Consider the following 21,384-nt stretch of genomic DNA (forward strand, 5'->3'; position numbering starts at 1 on the left):
GTATTTATTAGAATTTAATAATCACATTCTGCAAGCTCACTAGCAAGTATATGATAGCTCTCTAATCCTTTAAAGCAAAAATATATTTGTAAGACTGCAGTCTGTTAGGACTAAACTGGTCAAAGATGTAATTTCAGTATAGACTGTTACAAATACCACTTCATAATTCACAATAAACAGCCCTATGTTATAAACAAATTCCTACTTACTACCCCGTCTCATCAAGGAATGTTTGTAATGGGTGAGGGGTTTCAGTTTTCTAAGTGGAGCATTGCACAAAATCTTTCACAAAGCTACACGGTTTTTATAACTGATAGCCAAATAATCTCAGATAAAACTTCCTCTTTGCTATAGGCAAACCTAGAAGTAGTTTCTACTTCAGAATGTTAACAGTTTTCAGACATTTTCCTTTCTTTTAATAGTTCAGCTCATAATCTAGCAAAATCTAGTTTAGAAAAGAAGCTGTATACCTAACAGCATATCTATGCAATATCATAAACAGTATTATGGCTTTGGAATATGAAACAAAACCCCATTACCAGTCAGGTGACCTCAGTTCATTTGAATTTATTTCCAAATTACTTTATGTAGAAAATCATAGGTGGCTTTAATACAACTGAACAAATTTAGGTGGGATGCACTTCCTTAATAAAAGCTGATTTGTAATGTGAGCTGTGATTTATGAACTTTGGCATTCTAGCTAGGTGTGAAGCTAGCTCTTCCACTTCTGGATCTTGTAGCTTTCAGGTTTAACCATTGTATGGACCGTATTACCAACAAAATTGAAACAAATTTATAACCATTTCAAATAGCAAGTCTCACATACCTTATCAGATAAAGCAATGAAGAGTTATTACAATCTTAATAAAACAAAACACATTCAACAAAAATAATATGAAGTTTTACCAGTTTAGTTTCATAACTGTTGTTATTAGGTCAGGTCAAAGTATGTTGGGCTAAGTATTATAAGTCATTGCTGTTAGAATTATTGTAGGCAGAGGATGGCTGCGTTTTTAACCCAGGCAAAAACTATGGAGTTTGGTCTAATGCTGGTAGGGCATTACCTATCTCAAAGCCTTGAGAGTTTTCACAAGGAGTCAATATAATGAATGGAGCACTGAAAATCACAATAGCCGACATTTACAGATTACTTGGCATATAATATGGGCAAGGCCTGACGTTAAGTACTCCATAACCAAGAGTCTCTTGCGAACCCTCCTGAAAGGTGGATGGGCAGAACTATTAAACGCTTATCTAACCTTACTTGTAACAAACTAAGAAGTCAAAATTTTGGAATTTTTTCCTTTTGTAATTTCTAAATCTCAACTAAAATTAAATAAAAACATTACAAATATCTATTGTACTTCTAAATGAACAGCTTCAAATATTTAACATCATTCTTTTAAAAATTGAATCTACAATAATTTATAATGAATCTAACAATTTAATCTATGACCCAAAAGCATACTGATCCAAAAAGAATTTACCATTTTACCAATAGTCCTAACTCAATGACTTATCAGATCAACGTTGAGGTATTATCTTTACATAGACTGGTAAACTGAGGTAACTTGTTTTAAGATCACAGTTAACAAATCTTCAGATCCATGCATTTTTTCCCAATACTTTGTCTTAATGTCAAGTAATATAATAAATTCTGATTTATCAAGAGCATTTTATTAGGAGAGACACTTCACTCAAAATGAGACCAAAATAAATTCAATTACACCTGGATCTATTTCCCAAATAGTATCACACAGAATCTCCAGTTATAATTTTAACTACTTAGTATTACATGTTTTATGAAGCATTTCATATTATAGGCCCGCTTAAAAGTACATTTTAATTTAGTTCATGCCAGGGTTGTATAATTATTAGTGGCAAAGTTTAAAATCTCAGAAAGAACCCATTGCTTTCAGTTTACTCTTAGCTGTCTATAACTTTTCTCCATTTACTTTCAAATCAAGTTGAAATTGTTGTTACTTAAGTTTCCATAAAATTAATACACAAAAACTTTATCCACTTATAAAAACTTGGTCTATTCAAATAACAATTAAATTATGGTTTATTCAGAGAAGCAACTTAAAGTAATTCTCCAAATAAATTTTATGTAAATTTCAAGTTGCTTTCTGAAACAAGCTTCTCTTTTTCTGGGCAAAAAGTAAGCCAGTTCTCAACAATTCAAATGCATAATCTATTATAAAAATGGTTAGGAGTTTTATACAATTTACAACAAAATTTCTAAATTCAAAACACATGCCAATTCTAAAGTTATTTCTAAATAGATTTCTACTTCACTTTAATTTGAGACATTACCAAAGAAAGGGGGCTTATTCAAATTAATTGGCTGGGGAGGGGAGAGGGAGCATCCAAAGAAAAGCCATCAAGTGCTTGTCTCAAATATTTTCTTTCTCACTGTTTTTTTTTTGCTACTTTTGGCCCCCATTATATGTAAAAATTATTAAAGGTGACCTAGACTTAAACCTTTCAGTTTCCACTACGGCTAGAACCAAAGGCAAGGGTAGGGCTGTTACCAACCCCTCGTATTCCCCCATTTCTCAGACTGGAAGGGGAAGAAATAAGAAGGCTTCCTTTTTACTCATGGACACACATACACACACACACACACACACACACACACACACACACACACACACCATACTTAACACAAATACAAAAGACTATATCTTAAAAATAATTTTGTGTGCACAAATGAAAGCCCCTATTTTTAGGTCAAATTCTGGTGTATATATATATATAATATATATGTATGTATGTATGTATATATGCATACACACACACACACACACACACACACATGCATACACACATATATTTTACACAGAGTTTTCTAAATACCAAAGGACGAAACCTTGTCTTGACATGATTTGTTTTTGTTGCTATCAAAAGAACCTCACTGTGGCCAGCAGTGAGTACTATTCAAGTACTTGCTAGTACATGTTCCATAATCTGAAAACAGAACCTGGCAGCTGTCCTTTTAGGGAAAGTGTTGGAACAGACCCAGCATTACCCATAAGTTTTTTTGTTTTTTTTTTAACAAGCCCTTTATCAAAGGGCTGGGAATTCAATTGAAAAAGTACAAATTCTAGAGATCACTTACCCAGTTAGAACCAATGAATTGAATGCAGACTGGAACACAAGGGGTCTTTGCTGATAGCAGACATCCAAGGTTGAAAACAGCAGCTAACTGGCAGAAGTTTTCCAATCCTACTGCTGACACCAGATATTAACTTAATTAAAGAGGATTGTAAGACAGATAACACTAGCACATAGGATGGCTGCTAGCACAGGTTCACTCTTGATCTGATCAGACAGGAAAGAAAGCTTCGAAGGAGTTAATAATCTTACTTTATTCTAGTATAGTCTTCTCACAAGGGTTGCTGATAATGAGCACAAACTCCTACAAAATTCCCTAATCACCCTTTCTTTCAGGGACTGGCAAGAAGAGGGGGGTGGGGCAACTACCCCTATATCTTGATGGGCTCAGTTGAGACAGGCACAACTTGTGTGCTTCCCTAAATCCCCATGAGCCTCAATGGGGGCCAAGTGAGGCAAACAGATACCCCTCAAGCCTTGATGGAGGCCAGTCAAGGAACACACAGGCATTCCAGCTTGTGCATTCAACCCTACAGTTTGCCCAACTCACTGACCAGTGCCCACCTGCTTTAGAGGGCAACAGACAAAGAAGCCAGCAATAGAATAGCCAGCAGTGGCCTCACAAGTTTACATCACCTCATCCCTATATCTCATTGCGCAGTTTCAATAGATGTTTAAAGTTTAAACACAAATGTTTATATTATTTATCATTATCTAGTGCTGCATAAGTGTGGTGGAGATGTTTTGAACCATGAACAGAGATTGTTATGGCCATGGATCCTGGGAAACTGAACCCTATGAAAGAATAACAGAAATCCACTTTATACATACTAAAATCTACCTTACTTACACTAAAATCCATCTTACTTACAAGGACTATCAAAGTAGCAACTATAAAGGGTCTTTTAGTTGAAACAAGGGGATTACAATCCAGGGTCAACACAGAGCACTGGGGTACAAGAGTTCCCAAGAGGGGCAGCAGGTGGGAGGCTGGGATTTAAATAAACTTCAACGGGGGGGGGGGGGGGGAATCTCATGTGAAACAGTATCAAGACCTGTTACATAAGTTGTTTTGCTTAAGAACCTTTCATAAAGAAGGCTAGGGAGGCTCAGGAGTGGTAATATCTGGACAGTGCTGGGATCAGGCAAGGTGGCTAGCTCATAGTTATCTGTATTCAACAGCTGAGGAAGTTTTAATGACTTAATCCAGGGTGTAGCACCAATGCGATATATGCCCACGTGGTTCTGAATCACAAAATATAACAGACTCTCCTCATTGAAGGCAAAACCAAAACAGTTATTCAAACACTGGAAAGCCAAATCCATCATAGCAACAAAGAAATCTATACACATTATCAATGCAGGTGGTACCACTGTCCCCAGGCTTTCCCACAAACAAAGCTCCCTTGGGCAAAAATGCCCCTCTCTCACCCACTAGCTTCTCTGTTCTCTAACTGCCTCCTCTCTCTCCAAGCTGCAACTCCCACTGTCTCTGTCCCAGCTCTGACTGCTCTGTCTCACTTCCTCTCAGCTCTGTTCCACCCTTCCTGCTCCACCCATTTGGCAAGCTCCTCCCACCACAGGCTCATGTGACTCAGACTCATGTGACTCAGACAGGTCACATGGGCCTATTAATGAATGGGAAAATCTTCAAATTGTATTAACATCACACAGGGCTTCAGAGTTAGTGTGTGAGGCAGGCTTCCAACTCAGGATCCCCAGAATCCAGGTCCCATTCTCTATCCATTATGACATGTTGGTATTCCTAGGTACTAGTAGAGAGAATTCCCTCACCTCAGAGGTATAATAAAATACCAATAAAATCATGAGATCAATTACTGTCATAATTCCCAATTCCTTTGTCTCAATGATGTGCTGCCTGTCCCATAAACCAATAGATTCTTCCATCCCTTTCCCTAGAAATTTTTTTTAAAGTATCTTCCTTCAGGAAGCAGCATTTTATCAATTGATATTGGTTAATCCAGTTCCTATTTAAGTACTTAGAGAAAGTAATACAAAAGTAGCTAAGGGTTTTTTTTTTCCTAAGAAGAACATATAATAATTAGCTATAAGAAATTATAACAAAACCTCAAGACAAACTGAATCCACGCATACATTATTCAGTTCAACAAGCATTTATCGAACTATGTTTGACAGACCAAATACAACATTTTTTTAAAAACCCAAATAAGCCTCTCAGATCTCCACTTTAAGAGGCTTATTTTCCCCCAGGAAAGCAATCAATATGAACTGTTTTGTGGGAGACCAGTTTCTCTTTTGTAGAAGATGTGTTGAAGGATCACCTGATACAAATTTTCTGTAATAAGCCAAAGACAAAACAACAAAATTTCCAGTGTACTTTGCCATTTTCTTTATTTCATATTTACTTAAAAAGGAATGGATTAGGTCTTCACTTGTTATCTAGGTTATATCTGTCAACAAGAAATGTAGGTGCAGGATCTCTTAATTAGAATAATCTGAAGCAAGAGGACTTATCTCTTTAAATAATAGACCTCGAGCTCCTATGAGCCCTTGGTTAATCGTTTTGATGATAACTAATGTTACCTCTATTTAGAAAAAAGATTTATTTCTTATCAATACTGTAGTAAAAAAGAGTATTTGATTTGAAGACAGAAGACCAGGTTTCAAATCTTGGTTCTTTTATGTCAACCTTCAAAGTTTAGTCTAAGAAAGTCTAAGAGAGACAAACAGAATTAGGTTGTAGCCATGTTTATTTTTCTCAAAGTGGGCAGCATGCATGCATCCATGTATGGGAGCTGCAGTTCAGAAACTGAGCTCCCTTTGGGGTTAAGGTACACAGTTTATATTCCCTTTCAACAGGGGCTGATATCACTCCATCATCAGGAGGAAATATCTCTTTTATCAGTACCACCCCTCCCCCCCTCACATTTGGGCTATCTAGACAAAAGAATCTGTCTCCACCCAAGTTTGAGTAGAACACTTTGGGCTTCCCTACTTTAGATTAAATTACTTTAGAGCTTGAATGGGGAGATGACCAAGATAAAGAATCAATGCAATCTCATTTTCAGTGAAGTCCTTCTGAAGAAAAACTGAACTTAAAGTCAGACTTCGGAAAAAGGGGGCTGGGGGAAGCCCTGAATCTCCAAGATACTGGTTATTAATAATCATTTTTCACACCTTCTTACTGCTTTTATGACCTTGGGCCCTTCTCTGGGCCTTGGTTTCTTCATCTATAAAATGGAGTTTCACTAAATGATTTAAGAACCCTTTCACATCATGAGGTACTCATGTCATGAGATGCTCTTTTCCCTGATTTGATTTAACTGTTAACACCAATTAGAACATAAGAATTTCCTCCCTCTAGCAGTGTGGTTGAAAAATTTAGGTTTACTGTACATCATTTGACATTCATGGAACCAGACTACTGTTGTTCTTTGCAATTCAGTGAAAAAAATTTCAGTTTTTAACAGTTTTCAAATGAATTCACTAAAGTTTGCCTTAACCAGGTTGATTTTAATGTTTTAAAATATTTTTGCATTACATATTAATATCTAATTCCTATGTGTGCCCCATAACACAAGACAGTTTTGAAAAAAAAAAGTGCTAGTAGTCTTTAGGTAGGAGTGTTCATTTCTCTACCAAAAGTGCTGAGTAATTTAGAAATTCTATGCCAAATATTTTCCTCCCTGCTTTGTTTCTTAATTGGATCTTTGCTCCTGGGGGCATTAGGTTGAAGTGAACAACAATGTAGAAACAACATTGCGGAAAGTTCCTGAAGCAAAGTAAACAATGCTTTTCAAAATAGTTGCTACTGAGTAATTGTGGTGTAAATTAGGCCCATAGCAATGCCTATGCAGTAAACAAGAGGCTGTTAACTATTATGCAATTGAGGACACTTCAGGCATTTGGTTTAGCAAAACCCCCTGGGAGATAATGCTCCTGAACCTCTTTGCTGGCACCCACAATATAGGCTTAAAATTCTTTTTAGCCACTGTGGTCAAGTTATCTCAGAGAAATTCTACTTACAAATTTAACTTTTGTAGGCAGATGTTAGTAATGACCAGCTAGTGGTTTCCTCCCTCCCCATCTTTTAATGAGGGTCTCCTGGTTTTGTTCACTATAGGAAAATGGAGCACATTTGGATGATTTAGTCTTTGATTAAAACAAATTAATCTAGCGATTTCTGTCATCAGTTCAGAAAGAAAGCATTTATTAAGATCTACTGCGCTCCAGGCATTGGGCTAAGTACAGTAGATACAAACACAACGCAAAACAGTCCTTGCCTTTTATTCTAATGGGAGACAACATGCACATATAAATTGCATATATATAGAAGTTGCTATTACTTTCCTATCAGGAGTTAGCTAAAGGTGCTACTTGGGATCATATACTTCACATGTTTTTCCTCTGTTTTCAAATCTTAGAATTTGGCTTGAAAGCAAGAAGGTTCTTTAATTTCTAAATTGATGCCCTAACTCCCTGAGCTTTTCATCTCCAGCTGGGTGTAGCATGTCCACTAAGCAAAGGCTGCTAGGGGCCAGGCTGGTCATTTTCCATCTGTCCCAAAACAACCATTTCCATATGTGCCAGCAGAAGGCCACTTTTGCCTCTTGCTGACAGCCTAACTTCCCAACTGGGATGTGGAGAACCTCCAGTCCAAAGAAGAGTGATCCTCCCTTTGACTTCAGGCCTCTCATCTGCTGTGCCTGTCCTTTGAGGTGTTAAACCTGAAAGTTTGGTTGAAGGAGGCAAACAAGCTAGGTGATAAAAAAATCCATGTTGTTTATTGTTTTCCCTTAAAGCATAGCCAAGCTAGCTTACTTGTACATACAAGGAGTCAGAGCATAAGCTCTGGCTGTCTGAACAAAGGAATGAGAAAACTTTATATATGTTATTTTTAGCAGACTCAACAACCTGTGTTGCCTCACTTTTATGATCTCCATGTATGTTTAACCATGATACAAGAAGAGGATTTTCCTCAGTGGAATAGATTTGTCAAGGTGATGAGGGTTTGGGGTGAGAGGTGCTCGACACCCCAAAGTACCGACACGCCGGGTCCTGCCGAAAGAATTCGACTCAAGCCTTCTCAGCCAAGGGAAGGGATAAAGTTTATTAAGAGTTAGCCAAATAAGCCTGCCCCGAGAGATCCCACCCCTTGCGACGCCTGTAAGGAAAAAGGGCCAGACCCATCTGAGCTAGATTGGTTCTGACCCCCCTCATGGAGGCAAGATGGAGATTATATACACAAAGGTTGTGGGAGGGATTGAGGGGTGGTCTGGGGTGGCCAGAGGAGGGGTCTAGGGAAGGACTTAAGGAGGAGTCTAAGGAGGAGCCTGAAAGGACTGGGATGAAGTCAGACTCCCGGGTGGGGGAAATAGCTGAAGGCTATATGGAAATGACAACCCATCAAGGGCTGGGGTAGCGGAGCTAGGGTATAGATATTTTGATCAGGATTAAGGATGGGAAATAGGATTAAGGGTGGGAAACAGCTGGACAATAGAGGACTGGGCAAGGTAGGCATTTGGGCTTAATGGTTATAGCCTCAGGCCAAGGCCAGGTCGAGTGGCAAGATTCAAGGAGAGTTCAAGGGTTCAAGGGGTTCCCAGAGACTGTGCCCTCATCAAAGGTAGGCTCTCGGGATTTAGGGTCTCATCCTTTAATGGTTAACAGGGGTAAGAATGTTCTTAGGTCAGCCGGATCTGGCCTTGTTGACGGAGAAGAGATATTCTCTGAGCAAACTTCAGAGAACAAAGAAGCCCAGGTCCAGGCTCTTCTTCCAGCTGATCATTAATTCAGGCCCTGGCCCTTGATCGAAATTACAAAAATGATATAAAATGGTAGGGGAATGTTGCCCTCCACTCACTTGATGAACATTCTTATATTTGGACATAACCTTTGTATCCCATTGACTTTGAACTCCCATAAATCACCATCTAAACCCCATACCTGACTGTCTTCCACCCAATTCCTTATCCCCATCCCCCTCCACCTTCTCACCAAAAAGTTTCAATTTAACTCCTCCCAGCCACTTCCACAGTGATTTCTAGAAAGGCTATTGCATAGGCAACAAACTTTCATTTATTTTAAATCATTTTCTCCCTCTCTCTCTTTCTATATACTGGCTCTTACTGAAACCTGCCTCCTTCTTGATGACACAGCCTTCCTCTTGGGCTTACTGATTGAGGTAGGGGAGTTGAAATACTCCATGCTTCCCTTTGCCCCTTCCAGGTTCTCCTCCTTCTTCCATCACTCATTAACTTCTCTTTCTTTGAGGTTTATGCTACTTATGTGGACCACCCAGAACCTTCGTAGCTGTTGTCCAAAAAGCACTGCACTTACCACCCCCCCCACCCCCCCACATATACACACTTTCCTGCCTCCATCACTCCCCTTCCTTCCTTAGTGAGTTTGATGCTTGGCTTACAGTTTTTCTGCCCTCCCCAATTCCTGTCTTCATACTAAGGGACTTCGATATACATAATGATTCTCCCTCAAATAATCTAACCCCTCAGTTCTTCATCCTACTCACTTTTCACAAAGATGGTCATTCTTTAGATTTTGTCATCACCCACTGTATTGGTAATTAGGGTGGGACTTTTTTATTGTTTTCTCTTTTGGAGCACTGTTGTAATCAAGTGCCTTTGATGAGCCTGAGCTTTGTTTCTTTAATTAAATTGGGAGTCTTTGATGACCTGCTTAGGTCAAGGGAAAACCTAGTTCATGTAGGTTTGAGTTGAATGGTTGTGACACCTGAAGAAGCATCACATGGTTTTGAGTCACATGATTGTGATGCCCTCTGACCTTGAACAGGGTATATAAACTCAGAGCTTAGCATTTTGTTTTGGGAATTCTTATTCACTGTAGGAGTGTCATGTGATTTGACCAGAGAAGACTCTGGGTATCCACTGTTAAAAGGAGTCTCCTGGCTTGAAAACCCAGGTGTTGGTGCCTCTCTCTGGTAACTGTATATATTGCTCTGGACAGATAGAAGCCTGTCTAATGATTTGTGCTTGTTCTGTTTATATAATGTATGCTTGTAATTTGTATTTGCTCTGAAGTGTTGGGTGCTGACTTTTTCCCCTGAACTAAGTGAATGATATATGTATATTTAATTAAAGTAAGATTGTTAACCCCATAAAGTTGCTTTCCTTAGAAAAGCAGATCAAAGAATCCATGCTAGCAGCCCTCCTGTGTGCTGGTGTTGTTGGTCTCAACAGCTGCTAGCAACATTGTTGTTATACCCACAAATGTAACCACCTCCATATTCAAGAATTCTGAAATCACCTTATTTGACCATAATCTATTGGCCTTTCAACTCTTTCTGCTTTCCCTTATGTAACCCTATTCTTCATCTATACTTCGTCTTCCAACCCTTGAACCCTCAGTTCTCTTCCAGGCCATTTCCTCTGTACTAGTCACTCTCTTCTTATCTTGACTCCTTAGTGAACCAATTCCACTCTTCCCTATTATCCTCTCTTCAGTCCCTAGCTTTCTTGTCATATTGCTGATTATGCCCAGCTAAGCCTCTACCTTAAATCACTCCTACCATTGGTTGTGCTGAATGAAAGTGGAGAAAATCATACAATCAATTCTTAACTAGGCACACTATAATCTCAACTGGGCCCTCACTGCTGCTAGGCAATCCTACTATACCTGCCTTATTAACTTACTATCCCATCCTCCACACAGGCTCTTCCAAACATTTCCATCTCTCCTCAAACCTCCCATGGCCCTCTCTCTCTCCACTTTCTCAGCTGAGAACCTTGCTTCATATTTTAAAAGAAAAAATTAAAGCCATTCACTATTTATTCCTTTTTTCTTCCCTCTTCCTCTTCTCCTGTCACTCAAATGCCTTCTTCCACCCCTTCCACCTTCATAACTCTGGCTCACATGATGAAGTGGTCTTATAACTTTCTAAAGCTCATTTGTTCAAACTATCCCATTTTACTTTTCCAGATTGATTACACATTTCTCCTCCTCATACATTGTGTGGTCATGTCAGACTGACCTGTTTGTTGCTTCTGTTTCCTCTGTGACCTTCCACATTCTGTGGCCCATTCTTTCCCTCTTCATCTCTACTTCTTGGGACCCCCGTTTCTCTGCAAGGCCCAGGTCAAGTGCTGACTCTTTCAAGATGCCTTTCCTTATCTCCCCAGGTAGTCTTCTCTTTCCCTTCACAACTTCACTGATTTGTATTTGTGAGTGTGTGTGTATGCCAGATTTATTTATCTGTGAACATTATTATCTTACTCCTGTAGGTATGTATGTGTGTGTGTATATATCCTTCATACCTAGCACAGTACTAGACACATAATAGATACTTAATAAATACTTGTTGATAGATTAAATGAAAAAAAATTGGCCAACTTACCTCTGCTTTGTTCTAGTGTTCTATTTAGAGCTTACCCATTTGTATTTAATGTTAAATATTTGGGGTTTTGGAGAAACAAAAGTGTAAATTTTGTTCTCTTTAATAAGTTTGGAGTTTTTTTCCCCAGTAAGAACATAGTCCTTTAAGAGAGATGGAATAAGTTCCAATTTGTCCAGCTAGTTGACAGGTAATCTAAAATTATTCTTCAGAAATTTTATAGAAAATAGTTTCAAACTCAGACTTTTATAGAAAACAATTTTGGGCTATTCAATCAGAAGGAAAATGTTGGTTGAAGTTCAGTCATGTAGCTACTTGTAGCCAAAGAAACTCTTCTAATTAGAAAAAAATAGTTATAGAAATTTCTTGTGAAAACAAATATAAGAGTCAAAGATCCTTTCTTCAATTTCTTTTAGCCAGAAGAGATAATGAAGGGTCTAGGAACAGAAAGAAGCCATGGAAAAGGAGGAAAGCTGTTCTGTCCTCACAAAGAAAGTACAGGTCCTTTGGGTTAGCAAAATGCAGCCAAATGATAAGAGTTCTTTTGCTTAAGGCATTAGAAAAAGCCAAATGTTAGTTGGTACCATCAATAGGAAAAAATACAAACAATTATTTTAATGACACAACTACAGTTTAGAAAAGACATAGCTGGAGAATTTTAGGCTTCCAAATTCTACCAAAAAATTCATGGCCGTAGACAACTATTTTCCATGTAAGGAAACCATGTAACCGTGTAAATCAAACAGTGTTTGTAAACCACTGGACTGGGGGGGGGGGGGAGCGGGAAGAAAGTTTGTTGTTGGGGTGTCTGCATTTCTTTAAAAATTTCTCCTAATTGTGTATCATGATACATAACTTGTAAGAAACATAATTATATATTTTTCCAAGTAATATCTATCCAGTATAATTTAGAAATTAATGTTATTATTTTAAAAAGGTTGTATTTGAATAGAATTAGAGTAATCTCTTAGCTCATATTCAATTCATAGAGTATAAGGGAGGCATTTTGGAATAGTGGATGTTGTGGCACACAGCAAGTCATCATTACCCATCATCACCATATTGATAAGAACATGAGTCATGTAGGCCTTTTGTGGTCTAAGGGTACTGGAAACTCCGAAATTCAAGGGCAATAGAAGTGGGTCCTGCCTTCAAAGAATTTGACCCAAGCCTTCTTTGGGTCAGAGAAAGGGCTTATAAACACAGGTTGAGGTGGGTGAGATTTTAAGAATCCACCCTTTGGTAGATGAGACTAACCCTTTATATAGGGAAAAGATCTGTGGGAAGGTTTGGATGGGAGTGGACAATAGGCTGGGGTGACTGAGAGGTAACAGAGAATTGAAGGTTTGGGTGTGTGGATGAAATGAAAGGCCAGTTGAAAGGATTACTGGGATGAGTCAATGCCTCAGGTGAACACCAGGGACTTGGTTATGTGGGAAAGTTCTGGGGCTGGGTTGAAAGTTCAAAGGGAGGGGAGGGGTCCAGAGCCCATACTCAGGGTGGCTCAGGCAGCTCATGGGGCCATTGGCCACAGGCCACTGCTTGAGTTCTTTCTCCTGTCAGTGTTTATCCTTTATAAGGCAGAAATGCCTTACTGTGCATATGTTTTTATATGTATTTGTTTCCTTTTCATTGGAATTTGAGCTTATTGCAAGAAGATTTTTTTTTTTTACTTATTTCTCCAGAGTTAAGCACAGTGCCTGCCCCGAGGCTTAATAAATACTTGTTGATTCCTCAAGGAAACAGACAAGAAGGCAGAAGAAATGGCTATTGTCAGGCTTGTCTAGGCTAGTCCTTTGGCAGCCATGTGCAAGCAGGGTGAGGGAGAGCCAGTGGGGTCCCCCTTCCTGAGGGTCCCTTACCCAGCCTTCCCTGGAAGTCCCAGAGAAGAGAGAAAAGGACCTGGTGATGATTATGCTTGTTGATGGTTGTCAGAGTCCTAATAAGAAAATAAGAAAAATTTTAAAGAATTGTACTAGATGGAGTTTTGAGGAAAACTCTTTTTAAAAGGAGGCAGTAGAGGAGATACTTGAAAGGATATTGTTGCACCTCCCCAGGACCCTTTTGAGAATTATGGACATTAAAAAAAATGTGCCACATGTACCACATTTGACTTGCTGAAGATAAGAGAAGATTGTATTCATGTACTGTGAACTATACTTCTCACTCTCAAGCACTGTCTTCTGCCAGAGGTCCATTCTCAGTCCCATATAGCTCCTAGTGTCTTTCTAAAAAGGCTATGTTGTTCCAACTGCTCAATATATATCTTGTACTTTATGTACCTATTTACATTCATGTTGTTTCTTCCTCTAGAATTTAAGCTTCTTTAGGTTCAGGGGTGTTTTTACTTTTTCTTTGTATCCCCAAATTCTTTGTATTGTTTTGTTTAGAAACGCAGTGCCTGGCATATATAGTAAGTACTTGATAAATGCTTATTGATTAGTTTAAAGTGTCTTCTAGATAAAATTCCACAATTGATGATCCAGTTGGATGAGTTTCAAGCTATGATACAAGCTGTCTGTGCCTGCCTGGGGTGTTCAGAAAAATGGTTTGGAAAGCACAGGGAGAAACTGGCACTGTTTTGAAAGTATAATCAGAAACTGCAATACATGAGGGAAATAAGTGATTGATATTAATAGGGCAAATGGCAGAAAATTAAATATTTAAGTTTTAAGGAATAAGAGAAATCTCCAGTGTGCCTATTTTCCAGATGCAACAACTAGAGAAAAACATTTAAGAACACAAAAAACCCAACTGTTCTGATTTTACTTTATCACATCGTATAACCATGCACTGACTCATTTGAAGGTATAATTCCTATTTTTTATGAGTTTAAATTACTAATTTTAACTTTCTATAATCTCAACAAATTTTCTCCATTCCCAAAATATGGGCTGAGTACCATAGAAGATTACAGTGAGTCCTTTTTATTTTTAAGTCAAATTTAGCCCGTATAAATATGATGTTGAGCCCTGACACTATTTCAGAGAGCTTTCTATAGTAGCAATATTATTAACCTTTTGAATTTGTGGTAATTTTTTTTGCACCTGAAAGCATTGATTTTTTTTTAAAAAAATCATTATCATCAGCTGAGTACCTGCTTTTAAGATAGAGCAGGTTAATTACTAATTCATTTTATAGTTTGGTGTCATATTCCATTTCCTTAAATGTAACATTGCTTAAGGCAAAACTTGCCTTCAACCTAACTTTCTACAGATAATGCCTTGTACTTGGGCTGATTAAATTTATCATAGAGCTTTTTTCTTTTTATTTTTGACATAGATCTGCATATATTTCTTATATATCCATCTCTTCTCCTAGTTTTGGCTATGAGTTTCAAAGACCTTGCTCTCAGACCTTTATCCATAATTGACTTTTCTCTTACATTGGTTTCATTACTGATCTTAACTCACTTCTAACCAAAGACTCTCCATTTCTTTATTTTACCATCTTTATTCTACCATTTAACCACTTGTTATGGTGAAATATTACAAGGATATATAGCCTATAGGCATTTTAAATTTGTAACATAAAGGACACTTTTCTTCCTAAAGCATAGAAATTACATATATTCTAGTTGTGTGAATGAAAAAGCTTCCAGAAGATAAATGCAAATGTTCCAATATAGTTGTGGATGTGGTCCCTTGTATCTCAGCTTTTCACTTGACTTAATACTTTACATTTCTTGGGCTATCTCGTATTATTCTTTTAAAAATCTTCTTCATTAGAATGTATTCAGTGTTAGAGAGATTGACCATGTGCTGGCCTGCCTCTAACCATTCTAAAATGTTTCTAGCTCAGAAGAAATGATGAGAAATGTATTTATAAGTGTGCCTGTTGTTGTTTAGTTGATTAGTCATGTCCAACTCTTGTGACCCCATTGGGGGTTTTCTTGGCAAAGATACTGGAGTGACTTGCCATTTCCTTTTCCAGTTCATTTTATAGATGAGGAAACTGAGGCAGACTAGGGTAAGTGATTTGCCTAGTATCACAGAGTTAATAAGTCTGTAAGGCCTGATTTGAATTCATGTAGGTGAATCTTCCTGATTCCAGGACCAGTGCTCTATCCACTGTGCCACCTACCTGCCCTATAAGTGCTCCTGGTTGAGGTAGAAACCGAAGTATCTCTACAGGATTTGAAAGCTAAGTGCCAATCTCAACAGTGTTTTAGATTGTGAATATTTAGGGTTTATTAAGATGCACTTGTTCACCTGCATTGAAGCTTAGTAGATATGACTTAGTGCTGACAATCTCATTTACAGACTGTTTTCAGTTTTTTACAGCAAGATTGCCTATTCAGTATTACATAACTGAATGTGGGGTTGTGAAAAATTTGGCAATGGTAAAAGGTTTCTGAACCTACAATGACCAAAATTTATTTCAAAATCGAATGAATCTGAGTTTTTTCTGATAGCTCTTGCCTGTGCTGCATCTCACAACTTCACTGCAGCCCGCAGTGTGAACACACAACATGTACACTTTGCACTGTGAATGCCATCACCCCATGCAGGGCCAAGGAATGCCTTCAGAAACTCCTCGGCTCAGAGTTAAGACTATTATATGTTATGAGTTGCAGTGTTTTTTTTTTGTTATTTGTTTTTTTTTTTTTTGCTGTTTTTCTGATTTATTAAGACATTTTTCACAAGGTTTCTTCAATTAGAAGTTCTTTGAAACAATACCATCATTTTTTGCCAGTCGGAGAATAGAGTCATCACATTCCCCCATTCTACGAATTGCTCCACAAATTGCATAGGTTTTAAACTGGCCATTGAATCTGCCTGTAACCTTGTCAACCTCGGCCACGTTCATCTGGATGGACGCGTGGTCCTTGGCCCCGATGATCCTGTTGCTCGCAGAGCATTTCCGCGGCACCTACAGATCCACGAACTCTCCGGCGTCGTTCTGCTTGTCGGAGGCTGTGGTACCGAGTGCAAATGCGAAAGCGGCGGAAGAGCGGAGTTGCAGTGTTTTTACTCTACATACATAATCGTTAAATGAATTTCGGGTTGGGATTAGGACAGAATATCCAATAATTTCTGAAATGTCCCTAAACATACTTCTGGCATTTTGTATTACGTATCTATGAGAAGCGGTGTTTTCAGCATTGACAGTTATAAAATTGAAATGTTGATCAAGTCTGAAGAAATATTGAAGATGCTCTATATATTCTGCAGTATCAAATATTCCACCAAGATTTAATTCTTTATGTGAAAATAAACAAGTACATCCATCTCATTAGCATGCAAATTTGCTTTTGTCTTTAATAAATAGTAAAATTATATGTATACCAAAGAATTGTTTTAAAATAAATTTCCTCATTATTATTATCAGTAAATGTTTGATTTGTATATCTATTTTATGTACCTATATACCTGGGGTCAGCAGTGAAAAAAGCTTAAGAAGCCCTGATCTAGTTGACCTCTCCCTTATTTTATAGATGAGAAAATTGAGGCCCAGAGACTAGTTAAAAGTCTTGCCTCAGCTAAAAAGAAAAAACAAATAAAAATAAACAAACAAAAATCTATGTAGTATAAGAGCCAGAATTAGAATCCAAATGCCCTTGGTCTTCTCTATTCTAAAAAAAAAATTTTATGGATAGCTTTTTTTATACCACAGTCATTTTCCATTCTCCCCTCCCCCATTTTAATATGACAGCGGCAAAAGTTAAGCAAAACTGATTGACATGGCATTTTTTTTAGAGCCTTCACTCTACTGATTAGTTCAATTTTATGCTATATATAGCTTGTTTCATACATGGTTGTTTGAGTGTTTTCTCCCTCATTACATTCTAGGCTCCTTGAGACCAGGGAATGTCTGTTGGCTTTCTCAGTTATATACTAATTCATAGTTCTAAGAACAGTTTATTAGTATGCCTGCCTCAGCAGCTTCTCTAATATGGATCATTTCTACATTTTACTGTCTTTGCCTCCTAATTCTCTTTTCCCTCTACCATACTGTATATGGTTAGTCCAAACTGGTCATGTTGTAATTGAGACAATTGAGGGTTTATATACCTAAAATTGAAAGTTGTAGTTTGTTTGTTTTTTTTTTACAAAGTAGAAATTTGACTGATGTCACTTCATGTTAAAAGAATAGATTTTTTTAAAAGAAAATTTCATTTTTCAGTAGCAAGAAATATGCATTTATTGAGGCCCTTTAAATGGAAAGGGCACTGTGCTTGTTGTTGGAAGAAATATGAACACAGAAAAGACTAATATGTAAATTTTATTTACTTTTTCACAATCTAGCCTGACTGTTGAATCTTTTTTTTAAATACTTGAATCAATAAGGACTTATCAGAATCTATGTTTCATTTTTCTTAATTGTTCCTTACAATAGCCATATATCCACTCTTCAAAATGTATAGCCAAAGTGTATACCAAGGAAGTAACAGGAGGCTAATTTCATTTGCTTTATTACTTTCTTATATTCTAGAAGAAGGATAGTTGTCAGCAAATATTAGTGGGTCATTATTCTATTTGTAAGCTTTCTTCAGGCATATTTTCTTATACGTTATTGCCTGGGACAAGTGGAAATTTGGGAACTCAGCTAAGGCTGTTTGAGTCTATGGAAGACTTTTATACATAATCTTGAAAATAATGAGATTAGAATAGATTGAGGAGGAATGCAGTTAGAACACCTTGAAGTATATATTCATTACCTGCCTTTTCTACAGATAATGTTAGGTTGGATACTTCAAAATGCCCAGCCTCTTGGCTTCTACATTCCCAAACCTTCCTTGAATAGACAGTTTACTTTCTTTATCTTAGGCTCATCCCATACAGAGGCTGCTACAATTGTTGAGAAATGTGGTCAAGAATAACAATTTTGATAGTTTTCATATGGGATCAGTACAGATTGAAGAGGATAATGACACAACTCTATGCTTCTGTAAAATCCAAATCTGATTTCGATGGAGACTACCAAGTGACAAACAATTGATACTTTTCCAGTGGTGGGATTCAAATAAATTAACAACTGGTTCTCCACAGAACCAAGCTAAGGCTGAAGTGGCCCCCAATAACAACTGGTTCCCCAACTCAAGCTAAAATTAGATACCGGAACCGGTTCAAACTGGCTGAATCTCACCACTGTACTCTCTCCTAATTTAAAACCAATAATCCAGTGTGGAACCTTTTATTGATGTTACTCTTCATTAGGAAATATGATCCATATACTGAAGCAGGTATAATCCCTTCTAAATTTTTATGTAAGAGTTGGTGTATAATTGAAGAATCGATTTGCATAGAATGGGAATAGTAAGGAAAGCTCAAGTTGCTACCTCAGTATCCCAAATGAAGCTATAAACTGGTTTCAGAATCAACTTGTTACAGGATGTATTTTGGAAGTCCAATTAAGTGTTCAGCTTTAGGAGCTCTGGCAGAAGAAATTAGATGGTTCCTGTTGTATGATTCTGCTATTTGTGTTGGAGTACTTTGTACAAACTTTGCTGGTAAGAAGTTTTACCTCAGAATATTTTTACACTTTTATTGGCTGGGAAAGATTTTTCCCACCAGGAAAAAGCAATTTTTTAAAAACAAAAGTTGTATGGTAGTTCCATATCTACTTCATTAGTAAAATTGCTAAATATAAAGATACAGGTGCTAAACTTTTTTTAAAAAAATTCAATCGTATAACCAGTTTTCTTTTATTGGGCTTCAAATTAAAATTGCAGTTCCCATTGGTAGTTATAGAGTGGTTGATGGTCCTATTTTGTATTTCCATAATTTAGAAAACCTTTATGCTTTATACTTGGAAATATTCACCCTAAATTATTTGAATCTCACTAGCCCCTGATAATAAGAATTAGAGTTAGTAAAAATGGTCCAAAGGAACCTATATATTTTAAACTAAATAACCTTAATTTGGAAATCTTCATATTGAGCTTTTAGAAATGCTGTGAGCAGAGTAAGGCAACTTAAAATACTAATGGATTTACTCTAATAACTAACGTACTGATTACACTCCAGGAAAAGTGGTCAGAAAAATAATATGGGGCTTGTAAAAAACGTTTGAAACATTTGTTGTGATATTGGTATACTTTGGGTAAATAAGCCATGGGAGCTGTTAAGATCATTAATTATAGTGTAGTTTTTAAAATTTTGCTTTTCTTATCAAGTAACTTCTTTTTTAATGTGACCATTAAAAAGCCCTTTTTATGTCTTAATCTGAAAGACAAAGCACCTCCCCCTATCATGAATGTGAAGGATAATTGAAAAATATATCTTTAAAAGTTGATATTCCTTCCCTTGAATATGACAGTAATAATTCAAAGTAACAATATGATATACTGGAAAGATTTAATAATGAAAAGACATAAGATTGAATCTTAGCTATGCTACTTATTAGTTTCGTGACTTTGACTAAGTTTTTTTTACCTCCCTGAGTCATAAAAGGAAGAGTCTGAACTAGGGAATTTTTAATGCCCTCTCTGAGGTCCCCTCCAGTTCTAGGTTTGTGATCTTACTCTCTTTCTGGATGTTCTTAGGCCATAGATCCAAGCTATTTTGTGGAAATTCTTTTTTTTTTTTCCCTAAAAATTCTTTTTCCTGTTGCTAGTTGTTAGCATATTAATGTGAGAAACATGCTCATTCTAGAAAAAACAATACTTGTTGTCAAGCCAGGAAAGTTCTCATTATATTTTATATTTACTCTACATTCCTAGTGAGTGGGTAGCTCCCTAATGGAGTATTCTTTCTCAGACAAATGCAACGCTTTTTATGCTATTCGCAATTGGAATTTCCCCCCTTGCTCTCCATTGGCTAGATGCAGCCTCCTGAACTGCCCACTTCATGTCCTGTTACTTGATATGTTCCTCCTCAGACAGCTTGTTAAGCATGCATACAAGCTTTTGACCTTTTACCTGATCAGAAGCCTGGTTCTGCTAGGTCACAGCTCTCATAAGAACCAGTGACCTCTGACTTACATTCTGTTATCACTTAAAGCTGGGAGTACTTTTAATCCTGTGGAAACAGAATTCCTTCTTTTGTTTCTCACATTAAGCACACAAGTGTAATTAACAATAATAATAAATTCCCTTTTAAATTCCTTCTTCATTCTCTAATTCTTTCTTTGAACAGGGAAAATATCAATCAACTTTTGTAATACTAAAAGAACACATCTTTAACCTTTGGTAAAAAATGCATGTTTTAAAAATAAAATGTCTTGTAGATTACCCTATAAATAAACCAAAAATATCGAAATAAGCCTAATAAATCGCTACTGTCCAAATTTTTTTAATTGCAAATTTTTTTTCATTCAACCATATTGTAATAAACTAGGGACACAGAAACAAATAATGTTGTAGTTGCAGTAAATATGTTCCGCTTTTAAATTTCAAGGCATGTCCTCTGTGTAATCTCTGTAATTTCTGTCCTTGGCCAGGAAAAAAAAATGAAAACATTTCTCATTATGATTTTTCTATGGCTAGAACATAGATTTTTTTTTTGGTTTTGCTTTGTTTCGTAAAACCTTCACACCTTACAAAATTTGTTTAAACACAGTCTGGTTGAGGATCTTGTTTCCAGTGGAATCAGATGTTCCTTTTGTGTTTTCTTATATCCTTCTATAGCCAAAGGGAGCCCCATCAGGGCTGCTATGAAAATACTCTGGTTGAAGCTGTGTCAGTGTTTCCATTGTAAATTCTGTTTTCCAGGCATCTATTGCTAAACATAGATAGTAAACATTCACTTTGGACTAACACTTGTCAGAAATCTGTTAGCAATTTTGAAGTATTTATATTTTATGGGCTTAAGCTTTTTACCCTTTTGGAAAGCTTAACAAAAACATCTTTGACTTTTCATTTCATGAAATTTCCATGAGAGCTGACATTTGACATTTTGGTAGGAAAAGTAGGCAAAATATTTAACCGTAAAATTGAGTTTTACAGTCTCATAATTACTGAACATGTTTCTTAA

The 21,384-nt window shown here is 37.0% G+C and overlaps 1 protein-coding gene and 1 pseudogene across 1 annotated transcript in view; one reads left to right on the forward strand and one right to left on the reverse strand.

The window, feature by feature from the left end:
• FBXL17 (F-box and leucine rich repeat protein 17) overlaps positions 1–21,384 on the forward strand; it is a 557,672-nt gene that overhangs the window by 301,634 nt on the left and 234,654 nt on the right. The window lies entirely within an intron of this gene.
• On the reverse strand, positions 16,070–20,524 carry LOC118857745 (annotated as a pseudogene).

The sequence above is a fragment of the Trichosurus vulpecula genome, chromosome 1 (genome assembly GCF_011100635.1).
Source record: "Trichosurus vulpecula isolate mTriVul1 chromosome 1, mTriVul1.pri, whole genome shotgun sequence".
NCBI lineage: Eukaryota > Metazoa > Chordata > Mammalia > Diprotodontia > Phalangeridae > Trichosurus > Trichosurus vulpecula.